This window comes from Mustela nivalis (genome assembly GCF_964662115.1).
Source record: "Mustela nivalis genome assembly, contig: HAP1_SCAFFOLD_292, whole genome shotgun sequence".
Lineage (NCBI taxonomy): Eukaryota > Metazoa > Chordata > Mammalia > Carnivora > Mustelidae > Mustela > Mustela nivalis.
The window spans coordinates 920,027-932,303 of record NW_028136349.1 but is presented as its reverse complement, the minus strand read 5'-3'; the positions used below and the strand labels follow the sequence as shown (position 1 = coordinate 932,303).

Here is a 12,277-nt window from a genome sequence, read left to right as displayed (position 1 = left end):
GAGAGCGAGCGAGATGAGCACAGGCAGACAGTGGAAGGCAGAGTCAGAGGGTGAAGCTGGCTCCCTGCGGAGCAAGGATCCCGAAGTGGGACTCGGTCCCAGGACGCTGGTATCATGACCTGAGCGGAAGGCAGCTGCTTAACCAACTGAGCCACCCAGGCGTCCCGTCTTTTCATTCTCTTAACAGTGTCTTTTACAGAGAAGTTTAATTTTAACAAAGTCCCTCTCGTCCATTTTTTTCTTTCGTAGATCATGCTTTTGGTTTTATATCTGAAAAGTCATTGCCAAATCCAAGGATCCCTACATTTTTTTTTTATGTCATCTTTAAGAAGTTTTGCATTTTACATTAGGTTTTGTGAAAGGTGTGAAAAGTTTGTTTTTATTCTTTTCATTTGTTTGTTTTGTCTTATCAATGTCCCATTGTTGGGTTCCATTTGTTGAAGACTGTCCTTGCCATTGAGTTGCCTTTGCCTGTGTGTGTGGATGTTGTTCTGGGCTTTCCACTCTGTTCCAAGCACCTGTCTCTTTTGCCAGGCACCTTCTGTCTTAATCAGTATAGCTTTAATAGTAAGTCTTGAGATTGGATGATGGCAATCCTCAATTTCCTTTTTCCCCCCGCACTTTAATATTTTGTTGACTACTCTGGGACTCTTGGTTTTCCAGTTTTCCATCCAAATTTTAGAGTCAACATGTTGGTATCCACAGAATAACTTCCTGGCATTTTGATTGGGATTGCATTGAGTCTGTCGATCAGTTTGGGAAGAACTGACCTCTTAACAGTATTGAGTGTTCTTACCCAAGATTATGGACTTTCTTTCCACCTCACATCTTACCTTGCTTGTTATCTTTCATCAGAATTTTATACTTTTTCTCATATAGATCTTGTGCATATTTTGTTAGATTTGCACCTAAGTATTAATTTTTTTTGGTATGCTAATGTAAATGGTCTTGTGTTTTTAACTTCAAATTCCACTTGTACATTGCTGGTATATACGAAAGCAATTGACTTTTTAAATTTTTTAATTAAAATTCAATCTCGTTAACATATAGTGTACTTTTAGTTTCATGGTTAGAATTTCGTGATTCATTGGTTGCATACAACACCCAGAGCTCATCCGAACAAGTGCCCTCCTTAATACCCCTCACCCAGTTACCCCAACTTTCCCCTCTCCAGTAACCCTCAGTTTGTTTCCTGTAGTTAAGTCTCTTGTGATTTGCCTCCCTGTCTGTTTCTATTTTTCCTTCCCTTCTCCTATATTCATCTGTTGTTTCTTAAGTTCCACATGTGACTGAAACTATATGGTATTTGTCTTCTTCTAGTTCCATCCATGTCCTTGCAAATGGCAAGATTTTGTTCTTTTTGATGGCTGAGTAATGTGTGTATGTGTGTCTGTATACCACATCTTCTTTATCCATTCATCTGTTGATGGACATCTGGGCTCTTTCAATAGTTTGACTATAAACATTGGGGTGCTTTTGCCCCTTCAAATCACTTTGTGTACTTTGGATAAACATCTAATAGGGCAATTGCTAAGTCGTTGGGTTGTTATATTTTTAACTTTTTGAGGAGCCTCCATACTGTTTTCCAGAGTTGCATTCCCACCAACAGTGTAGGAGGATTCCCCTTTCTCCACATCCTCGCCAACATCTGTTGTTTCCTGACTTGTTAATTTTAGCCATTTTGACTGATGTTAGGTGGTGTCTCATTGTGGTTTTGATTTGTATTTCCCTGATGCTGAGTGATGTGGAGCTCTTTTTCATGTGTCTGTTGGCCATTTGGATGTCTTCTTTGGTCTGTTCATGTCTTCTGTCCATTTCTTGACTGGATTTTTTTGTTTTTTGGATGTTGAGTTTGATAAGTTCTTTATAAATTTTGAATACTGGCCCTTTGTCTGATACATCATTGGAAAGCAATTGACTTCTGTATTTTAACTGTGTATTGTGCAGACTTGCTTATAATCACTTGACTAGTTTCAGGAGGGTGTGGGTGTGGGGTATGAAATCTTTGTATTTTCTGTAGACAGTCATGTCATCTGTGAACAAAGTTTTATTCTTTCCCAGGTTGTATACCTTTTGTTTCCTTTTCTTACCTTATTTCATTAGTTGGGCCTTCCAGTATAGTATTGAATAGTAGTAGGAGGAGGGACATCCTTGCCTTGATTCCCTGTCTTCTATTTTCTCAGTATTAATATCATGTTAGCTGTGGATTTTTGGAGATATTCTTTATCTAGTTGAGGAAGTCCTCCTAATCCTAGTTCCTGAGGGTTAATAATGAAGAGGTGTGGATTTTGTTAAATGATTTTTTTCCTCCCTTCATTGATATGATCATGTGATTTTTTTTTCTGTTGATATGATGGATCACTTTGATATTCTAATGTTGAACATTTTCTAATGTTGCATACCTGGAATAAATCCTACATGAACCTGGTGTATAATTTTTTAATATAGTGTTTGCTTTTATTTGCTAATTTTTGTTGAAGATTTTTGTGTCTGTGTTCATGAGAGATACTAGTTTGTAGTTCCTTTTCTTGTAGTACTGGTTTTGGTGTCAGGGTAATAATGATCTCCTAGAATGATTTAGGAAGTATTCCTTCTAGTTTTACTTTCTGGAAGAGATTTTAGAGAATTGTGTATTATTCCATAAATGTTTGGTTGAATTTACAGTGATTGGGATTGTTAGCAGTAGCTCTCCCTTCTTTCATCTGATATTAGTAATTTATGTCTTCTACCTTTTTTTCTTTGTTTCCCTGGCTAAGGGTGTATCTGTTTTATTGATGTTTTCAAAGAAACAGACTTGGGGTTTATTGATTAAAAAAAAATCCTGGTTTTAATTACATTGATTTCTGCTCTAATTTTTATTTTTTTCTACTTCCTTTAGGGTTTTTTTTTAATGATTTTATTTGACACAGAGAGAGTCAGTGAGAGAGGGAATACAGGCAGGAGGATTGGGAGTCAGAGAAGCAGCCTCCCTGAGCAAAAAGCTCTGATGCAGGGCGCTGCCCCAGGACCCTAGGACCATGTCCTGAGCCAAAGGCAGATGATTAACCAACTGAACCACCCAGGAGCCCCTCCTTACTTTAGATTTGATTTTGTTGTTGTTGCTTAAAATGGAAGCTAAGATTATTGACTTTAATCTTTTATTTTCTAATATTTGCATTCAGTACTGTATTTTCCCTTTAAGCAGCATTCCACACATTTTGCTACATTGTATTTTGTTGAGACTGGTCTGCTGTCATTTATAAGTGTGTCATTTAATCTCCATGTATTTTGGACTTCTTGAGCTATCTTCTGTTACTGATTTTTAATTCCACTGCAGTCTGAGAACATACTTGGTATAATTTTTATTTTTAAAAATTTGTTGTGTTTTGTGGCCCAGAATTATTCTGTCTTGATGAGTGTTCCATGTGAGCTTAAGAAGAATGTGTGTTGCACTATTACTGGGCGAAATTGTCTGTGTACATCTGTTGTACGGTAATTGATGGTGGTGTTAAGTGTGCCATGTCTGGACTGAATGTCCACATCTGTCAGATCCTTGTTGCCCTGCTGCTGGATCGGCCCATTAATGATGGAGAAGTATTGAAGTCACCAGCTGTGATAATGGAATTGTATATTTCTCCCTGCAGTTCTGTTAGGTTGTGTCTCACCTGTGTTGATCAGGCACACATAAGTTAAGGATAATTGTGTCTTCTTGGTCAGTCGATTTCTTTATCATTATGTAATGCTGCTCTTTATGCCTGATAATTTTCCTTCTCTGAAATCTGCTTTGTCTGAAATTCATGTAGCTACTTCATTATTCCTGTGATTAGTGTTACTTTGGATTTTTTTTTAATGTATTCTAGCATTTAACTTGTTGATATTTAAGTTGTTTCATTTTTCATCAAAATATAATTCACAAAGCATAATAGTTGCCATTTTAAAGTGTACTCATCTCTGGTTTTTAATATATTTACTGTGTATATGGTACATACGTCACTTCTGTCTAATTCCAGAATGCTTCCATCACCCGAAAAATAAACCTCTTAGTTCCAATTCTCCCCTCCCCTTATTCCCTGGCAATCATGAATCTACTTTCTGTTTTTATGGATTTGCCTTTTCTGGAACATCTCATATCTGTGGAATTGTATAACATGTGACCTTTTGTGTCTGGCTTCCTTTAACCTGAGAGTAGAATGTTTTCAGACTTCACTCGTGTTGTAGCATATAACAGTTTAATCCTTTTTATGGTTGTGTAAGAGGCTCTTCCACATTTTATGTATCCATTCATCAGTTGATGGACGTTGGGTATATACTATTTTGGCTGTTATGAGCAGCGCTACTGTGCACATTCATGTACAGGTTGTGGCAGGAACATCTGTTGTCAGTTCTTTCGGTGTCATACCCCTAGACGTAGAACTGCTGGGTAATTGTACGTGTGTAACTTCTTGAGGAGCTACCGAGCTGTTTGCTGCCTTAGCCACACTATTTTACATTCTCACCGACAATACGGGAAGGTTCCAGCTTCTCTGCCTTCTTGCCAGCACTTTTCTTCTTCTTTTTTTCTTTTTCTTTTTCTTATTTTACCATAGTTGTCCTAGTGTGTGTGACGTGGCATCTGCATGTGCTTTTGATTCGCATTTCCCCAATGACTAAGGATGTCGAACATCCCGACATGTGCTCTTGACCGTCTGTGTATCATCTTTGGAGAAATGTCTATTCAAAAGTCTTTGGCTTGTTTTTAAATTAGGTTATTTGTCTTTTTGTTGTTGAGTTCTAAGAGTATATTTGCATATTCTGGTTATTAGGTCCTTGTCAGACAAATGATTTGCAGATACTCTCTCCCATTCTGTGGGTTGTCTTTTCACGTTCTCCGTAGTGTCCTTTGACACACGAAAGTTTTTATTTTGATCAAGTTCAGCTTATCTAATATTTCTTATTGCTTTGTGTATCATGTCTAAGAAAGCTTTTCCCGATCCAAAGTCATACAGATTTTCACCTGTTTTCTCTAAGTGTTACAGTTTTTACTCTTACATTTAAATCTTTGATCCATTTTGAGTTATATTTTTGTGTATGTGTGACGTTGCTGTTCCAAGTTCATTCTTTTGCATGTAGATATTCACTTGTCCCAGTAGTAGGCACTCGAAAAGACTGCTTTTCCCCCCATTAAATGGTCTTGGCATCCTTGTGAAAAATCAGTTGACCATAAATGTATGGGTTGTAAATAATTTCTTTTTGAATACTTGGGAAATCTACACTATAAAGTAAAACCATTTCTAAAGTAGTAAAACCATTCTTGGTTAAGTGAAATGGGTCTCTATTATGGCACTGTGAGTTTGGGTGTGCTTTTCACAGCAAATGCTGTCTAACCCAGTATTCACATATGTTCTGAGTTATTTAGTCATGTGTTATGCAACTTTTGTTTATCTGAGAACAAATGCATAAATGGTAAGTTGAGTACTAATATTACCTAATAGCATTTGTTCACTGAGGCTAAGTTATATATTATTTATTTATTTATTTATTTATTTAAGATTTTATTTGAGAGTGAGAGAGTGCGGGAGCAGGAGGAAGGGACAGAGGGAGAAGCAGGCTCCTTGCTCAGCAGAGCGCCTGATGTGGAACTCAAACCCAAGAGACTGGGATCATGACCTGAGCCAAAGGCAGATGCTTAACCAACTGAGCCACATAGGCACCCCAGTTATACAATTTAGAATGCCATCATGAAGTTCAAGAACTTCAACAATGTGTAACTGAGGCAGGGAAAGTGATTGACCTATAGGTATACAGTTGGTGAGTAGGATGGCCAGGATTATGAACCGAGACCCCCTCCCGTGATGTATTACATAACTATGATGTAAGGTCTGAGATGGTCTCAGGAGAGAAAGGTCCAGGCTAATTTGGTCACCAGTGTAAGAAGCAGGTGGCTTTCTGTAGATGACTGTGAAATTACGGTTTGGTATGAAGTCCTTCTCTCTGACACTAGCAGGGTCAGTCTTTGGTTGATTAACTAAAAAAGTCAGTTTAAACAAGTACTCTTAGGGAATGGTTCATACAGTTTTTAGCATTTTATTTGGAAAAAATATATGTACATTTATTCTCCATTGAAACAGTGCCAGGTCTTTTCTCTGGAAACTGGCCTGCAGATTAGATTTCTGAGTTATCACAGTACTTGGGTCGCTCAATAGGTTAGGCATCTACCTTCGGTTCAGGTCATGACCTCGGAGTCCTGGAATGGAGTCCTGCATTGGACTCCCTGTTCAGCAGGGAATCTCCTTCTCCCATTGCCCCTTTCCCTGCTCATACTGTCTTTCTGTGTCTCAAATAAATAAAAAGAATCTTTTTTTAAAAAGCTTACTATGTTGTCTTTTTTTGCATTCAGTTTCAGTTTCTTTAACTGAATTGTGTGAGAATCCTGTGATCACTCCCTCCCTGCCTGGTACTTGGTCATCTCACCCATACCTAACTTAGCAAAAATTTTCTTATTGATTTCTTTGTATCAAACCTTTCCAAAGTAGCTGTGTTAGTTTTCAAAAGAACAGTGATTTTTTTTCAGTCATATTTTGTTGGTTTACATAGTGTTTAATAAAGCTGTATAATTACGAAGTAAGTGTAGGTGTCCTTAACTAGTTTGGGAATCATCACATTTGATTCTTGCTGACTAAACATGTCATGGAGTATCAGAGTCACATGGGAAGTAGATAGTAATTTATTGCCTCTAAGCATATAAGCCTACCCAGGTATCACAGAATTGTAAAGGGGAAACACAGGATAGCTAATCCTGTGGGACCAATACTTGGAAATAGGTTATGAAAGATTTGGAACATCTGTTCAATGGGCCACTCAGCATGCACATAAAATATTAATAGAAATGTATGTGTTTTATGTAAAGACATTCAAGTTATATTTTTAGATGGGAAATTTTTTTTAATAGAATGGGTTTTATTTTTTTATTCTTTTTTAAGATTTTATTTATTTGACAGACAAAGAGGTCACAAGGAGGCAGAGAGACAGGCAGAGAGAGGGGGGAAAGTAGGCTCACAGCTGAGCAGAGAGCCTGATGTGAGGCTTGATCTCAGGACCCTGAGATATGACCTGAGCCAAAGGCAGAGGCTTAACCCACTGAGCCACCCAGGTGCCCCTAGCTGGGAAATAGTTTAGAAGAGCATGAATATTTGTGTGTGTGTGTGTGTGTGTGTGTGTGTGTGTGTGTACACATATGTGTGTGTACACACATACATAGAGAAGGTCTGGGGTTTCCATTTAAGATGGTGGCATAGGAGGATCTTGAACTCATCTCTTCTATGAAATACACACTGAATCTATAGCTCCATATGGAAAGATTTCCTGTGGAAAAAACCCTACAACTAGCTGAGTGACTCCTACACATTAGGTGAGTAAGGAAAAAAACCTATGTTGAAGTAAGAATCAGTCTTGCCATAAACCCCACCCCTGGTACAGCGACCTGGGATTTGGAGGATACTCAAAACCCCAGGCTTCTCCCTGAGGAGCAAAGGGTTTGAGCCCCACTTCTGGCACCCCAACTTCCAAGACGTACATCTAAGAGACAGGACCCCAAAACATCCAGCTTTGAAAGCCATCAGAGCTTGCACCCATGAGACCCACAAGGCTATAGCAAACTGAGAAACAGTTCCTAAAGCAGTCGCGTGAGTAGACTGACCCACACTGGAACTCAGCACAGAAGCAGCAGACTGAAATGGGTTCAGATTTCTGTGAAAGAGGCTCATTTGCTTATCTTAAAGCTCTGAGGGGCAGGCATCTAATTTAACATGGATCTTGGAGCCTAGTAAGGTATTCTCCAAAGATGGAGCTGATGGGTACCATCTTTGCGCTGTCCCTCTACCTCACTTCTGCTTTCTGTTATCTCCTGGAAATGAGCTTGAATGCTCGTATGATGCCCCGAGGTTTGCAGTTGCTACCCAGGGTATATCTCTAGATCACCTGGCTCTAGCGGCCAGCAAGACTCACACTCACAGTAGTGAGTATCACAGTATTTACAACAACCAAGACTTGGAAATAAGTAAGGTGTCCACCAACGGGGTGAATGGATAAAGAAAATGTGTGTGTATACGATGGAATATTACTCAGCCATAAAAAGAAGGAAGTCTTGCCATTTGCAACAACATGGATGGACCTTGAGGATATTGTGCTGAGTGAAATAAGTCAGACAGAGAAAGAGAAATACTGTATGATCTCCCTCACATGTGGAATCTAAAAAACAAAACAAAATGAAGTCATAGAGAACAGATTGGTGGTTGCCAGAGGTGAGGTTGTGGAGGAAATAGATGAAGGGGTCCAGTGGTATAAACTTCCAGTTAATAAGATAAGCCTTGGGGATGTAATGTACATCATAGTGACTGTAGTAAATAATACTGTGTATTATTGTATATTAATTTTATTATTTTTTATTAGAAATATGTATTATTAGCCCCAGGGTTACAGGTCTGTGAATTGTCAGGCTTACACACTTCCCAGCACTCACCATAGTACATACCTTCCCCAATGTCCACAGCCCCACCACCCTCTCCCTACACCCCTCCCCCCAGCAACCCTCAGTTTGTTTTGTGAGATTAAGAGTCTTTTATTGTTTTTCTCCCTCCCAATCCAATCTTTTTTTTAAAGCTTTTATTTATTTATTGGACAGACAGAAATCACAAATAGGCAGAGAGGCAGGCAGAGAGAGAGAGGAGGAAGCAGGATCCCTGTTGAGCAGAGAGCCCGATGTGGGGCTCAATTCCAGGACCCTGTGATCATGACCTGAGCCGAAGGCAGAGGCTTTAACCCACTGAGCCACCCAGGTGGCCCCCTCCAAATCCAATCTTGTTTCATTTTTCCTTCCCTACCCCCACACCCCCCACTTTGCCTCTCAAATTCCTCATATAAGGGAGATTGTATGATAATTGTCTTTCTCTGATTATTTCACTCAGCATACCCTCTAGTTCCATCCACGTCATTGCACATGGCAAGATTTCATCTCTTTTGATGGCTGCATAGTATATTATATATATATATATATATTTTTTTTTAAGATTTTATTTATTTATTTGACAGAGATCACAAATAGGAAGAGAGGCAGGCAGAGAGAGAGGAGGAAACAGGCTCCCTGCTGAGGAGAGAGCCTGATGTGGGGCTCGATCCCAGGACCCTGGAATCATGACCTGAGCCGAAGGCAGAGGCCTTAACTCACTGAGCTACCCAGGTGCCGTATATTATTATATATTTAAAGTTGCTAAAGCTTAAGAGTTCTTAGCACAAGAAAAAAATGTGTATGTTTGGTGATGGATGTTAACTAGTCTTAGGGTGATCATTTCACAACAGATAAAAATATGGAATTTTTATGTTGTATGCCTGAAACTAACATGTGTCCATTATATGCCAGTTTCTTTAAAAAGTAATTGATATTTTATTTTTTTAAAAAATTATTTATTTATTAGACAGAGATCACAAGTAGGCAGAGAGGCAGGCAGAGAGAGAGACAGAGAAGCAGGCTCCCTGCTGAGCAGAAAGCCCAATGCGGGGCTTGAACCCATAACCCTGGGATCATGACCTGAGCTAACGACAGAGGCCTTAACCCACTGAACCAGCCAGGCACCCCAAAAGTAATTTATATTTTAAAGAGAAAGAGTAGGGCACCTGGGTGTCTCAGGCAGTTAAGCGTCTGCCTTCGGTTGAGATCTTGATTTCAGGATCTTGGAATGAACCCTGGCATCAGGCTCCCAGCTCAGCAGAGAGCCGGCTTCTCCCTCTGCCCCTCCTCCCACTTGTTCTCTCCATCTCTCTCTCTCTCAAATAAATAAAATCTTAAAAAAAAAAAGTAAAGAGAAAGACCAAAACAAAGTCTGGAAGGATGTGAATCGCTGTGTTAAATAGTGAAGAAAAATAAATATTAACAGTGCTTAACTGCAGAGCATTAGAGAGTGGGTGATTTTTTTTTCTCTCTTTTACATAAGTATTTCTTGGTTGGTTGAAAGTTTGACAGTGAACATTTGTTACTTTTAAAATTAAGAAGAAAAAGCTGTTTCTATTTTGAGAAGAGCCTCTTTGAAATGTATAATTAAAAGAAATAAAATGTCTGTAGAGTTAGGCAACTGGAGAGAATGGTCTTGGTGAGGGGGCCCCCTTTCCCATAATCTTAGGAAGTGAGCAGACCCCATGATGTCCCTGTGTGTGTTCCCCTGCAGTAATACGGCCTCTTATTCTTTCTCTGATCTTATTTTTCTATGTAAAATGTGGTATCAGTGCAATCATTTTTTCTTTCTGGTTTGATTTTCAGGAAGATTTCGACGTCGATCACTTTGTGTCTGACTGTAGGAAGCATGTCCAGCTGGAGGAACTAAGAGGAGATCTGAACTCTACTATAAACTTTTAAAACAGCCATGGTCGAGCTCATCAACAAGGATTATGCAGATTTTGTCAACCTTTCCACAAACTTGGTAAACCTGAAATTCACAAGTCCTACACACACACACACACACACACACATTTTCTCTCTCCTTCATATTTAATAAAAGGGCAGAGTTTTTAGAAACCTTTCAGTTGATTACCCCACCAACCCCACCAGAAACTTGAAGAAATTACCAATTTCATTAATAAAAGAACTAAACTTTTTGGAATACATTTTTTTGTTTGTTTTAGTTTTTATTCATTTAAGGTTGCTCTACTTTGATTATGTTTCAAATTCATTAGTCAACAGTGAAAAGTAAAGGATAATAATACCCAAGGGGTTGTTTTATTAGTTGCTAAGTGATTACCCTGAAGTCTTCCTTGATTTAGACTAATTTGTAGGAGCACATGTCCACCACTCTTACAATGTTTAATTTACTCCCAGGTATATCTGTTAGCCAGAGCTAGGTTGAGGGAACATTGGCCAATATTGATATTTAAAAAGTTTGGTTTTATAAAAATATAAGAATGATTTGCAGTGAGCTTATCAATTGTTTGTAAAAGCTGTTTAGAAATGTTGAATTTTGTTACTTGGCAGAAAAGTCTCCTTGTTGATGCTTCATTTTGTTTTAAATCTGTTTGTCCAGAGAAGCACAGAAAGTTGCAGCTCCGTGGGAATTTCAAGAAGCATTAAAATTAATGATGCACATTTGCTTTTGGGAAATATACCACTAAGATAAATATCCCAATAGGATTAAAAACCTAGAAAATTTTACTTCTGTTTAATTTCTATTTTTCTCAAGGCTTATAATAATGTTTAAGAGAGACGTAGCCCGTCAGACTTTTACATCACCTGGCTGAGTATCATCAATTACAGACAGAGAACTGTTCACCTTCTGTGAAAATTTTTCACGTTCATTTAAAATGTCATCTAAAGGCAAATTGTTCTTAAGGAAACTTTCGTTTCTCATGACTTCCCTTATTTTTATAGTTCCATGTATTTCAACAGATTTTTTTCATATTCTATGAACAACATTAATGGCCAAATAACACTTCTGTTGTTTAGCTAGTTATGTAGCAAAATACAGTTGTGCCAAAAAAATAACTTAAATCTGGTACCGCTTTGATCGTTAAATAGATACGTCACTATTACTCCTTATCGTGATATGTTTGTGCCAACCTGGTTTTGCCTTTAGGTTGGCATGGACAAAGCCCTCAATGAACTTTATGTGCCTTTGGGACAGTTACGAGAAGTTCTGGTAAGGCCCCAATTTATGAAAACAGTCTGCTGTGACGCCTGTTGTCCTCGTCGGCTTTTCTCTAAGAATTCTTTTCATCTGTTAGTTTGGTGGTACTGGTGGTTGTATTTTAACGGTTCATGATTATAATATTCACCTTCAGAAGAGTTGTAAATGATTTTGTTTTTGCATATGCTAAAAACCTAAAAAAACATGTTCGATTTGAAGAAGACATATTCTCAGAGTAGACAACCTTAAAATGTCAGGGGAGAGGAAGCATATTTCCAAATTCAACTTATTAATGCCACTTTGGTCATATGTAAGTGGTTTCTAACTTACGAATGACTTGTATTTTAACAGTTAGTAATCTTGTAAATATCCCCCCCACCCCACGTAATCTACATGTGGTTAGGTTCCTGGGCTGATCTACAAAAACTGTGTAATCCCTAATGGAACTGAAGGATAATATAAATAAAATGTAATACTTAATAAATGTTACATTTGCATGTTCTCTCAGAAAAATCTCTGTTGTGGGAATGGGACTCCCCACCTCTAAGCCACTGGGAATAGGAACTCCACCTGGGTGAACAGTGGAGGGGCAGTTGTGGCATCACTTCTAACAGAAAACTGTGCTGCCCTGTCTCCCCCCCCGCCCCCCCCGT

The 12,277-nt window shown here is 38.6% G+C and overlaps 1 protein-coding gene across 5 annotated transcripts in view; it reads left to right on the top strand.

Moving 5' to 3' along the window:
* LOC309857056 (conserved oligomeric Golgi complex subunit 2-like) overlaps positions 1–12,277 on the top strand; it is a gene marked incomplete at its 5' end in the record, with an annotated part of 269,912 nt that overhangs the window by 12,538 nt on the left and 245,097 nt on the right. For 2 of the 5 annotated variants that reach the window (XR_014307457.1, XR_014307458.1), the window contains 3 exons: positions 9,046–9,193; positions 10,268–10,427; positions 11,574–11,636. The exons of 1 other annotated variant lie outside the window; for it this stretch is intronic. The remainder of the gene's footprint in view (positions 1–9,045; positions 9,194–10,267; positions 10,428–11,573; positions 11,637–12,277) is intronic. 2 more of the 5 variants (XM_082749961.1, XM_082749957.1) reach the window with 1 other exon arrangement.